The sequence below is a fragment of the Arachis ipaensis genome, chromosome B02, assembly GCF_000816755.2.
Source record: "Arachis ipaensis cultivar K30076 chromosome B02, Araip1.1, whole genome shotgun sequence".
Taxonomy (NCBI): Eukaryota; Viridiplantae; Streptophyta; class Magnoliopsida; order Fabales; family Fabaceae; genus Arachis; species Arachis ipaensis.
In genome coordinates this window covers 50,843,718-50,844,806 of record NC_029786.2, presented here as the reverse complement: position 1 = coordinate 50,844,806, position 1,089 = coordinate 50,843,718, and the positions used below count along the sequence as shown (strand labels likewise).

Genomic DNA, 1,089 nt, shown 5'->3' with positions numbered 1-1,089 from the left:
TCAGACTGAACTTACATTCCATATATTCCGTCTTGCTACGGCTTATGCGCAGACCATACACTTCTAGAGCTTCTCTCCATAACTCCAACTTCTTATTTAGGTCTTCCCTTGACTCTCCCATAAGGACGATATCATCGGCAAAAAGCATTCACCATGGCACAGGCTCTTGGATCCTCCCAAAACCTTATCTTGTGTTGTTCGTCCGAACCCACTTGCGGTGCATAGGCGCTAATCACATGGAAAGCACCTCCCTCCACCACAAGTTTGATAGAGATGATCCAATCTCCTACCCTCTTGACATCCACTACGTCCTTCTTCCACTGCTTATCCACAATTATTCCAACCCCATTCCTATTCTTCACCTTTCTTGTATACCGAAGTTTGAAACCAGAAGTATCCAACTCCCTAGCCTTTGCACCAATCCATTTCGTTTCTTGTACGCACATAATGTTAATCTTCCTCCTTGTCATGGTGTCCACCACCTCCATGGACTTTCCTGTTAGAGTGCCTATGTTCCATGTCCCGAATCTCAACCTTCTGTCGCTTCGACCTTTACCTTTTACTTTGTGAACTAGCTTATTTACCCTCGTCCGTTCACGAAAACCTTGCTCATTTAACACTACATCTGGGCACCGATGTAGTGGCTCTTACTTTGACACCGTACTCGAGCCATATGGCGCGTTGCTTCCGGGCAACGACCTAGCTTTAGCGCAATAATGTCTTTGATTCATGTCATGGGGGTTCGGCTATATTTTTATGTTGGTTGCCGAAGACCTAACACAACCCTCCTACTTTATCCGAGTTTGGGACCGGCTATGTACCGCAAGTGTAACATAGGCGGAATTTTGAAATATGATAGCTACCATGTGAAAAATGTTTTTATAGAACATTGTAATTAAAATCATTAGATAATTTAACATTATTTGATTAAATTATTTAATATAATATATATTCACTTATCAGTTATTATTTTTATATATCAACATCACCATTAGTTAAACCCAGACAAATTAAAGTTAAAGAAAATAAGCAAATTAAAAATCGAAAATAACAGGGATATTTAATTTCATCCAAAGGAATTTTTATTTT

At 39.8% G+C, this 1,089-nt stretch overlaps 1 protein-coding gene across 1 annotated transcript in view; it reads right to left on the bottom strand.

Moving 5' to 3' along the window:
* The window catches only part of LOC107625288 (phosphate transporter PHO1), a 22,694-nt gene that overhangs the window by 17,026 nt on the left and 4,579 nt on the right, over positions 1-1,089 (bottom strand). The window lies entirely within an intron of this gene.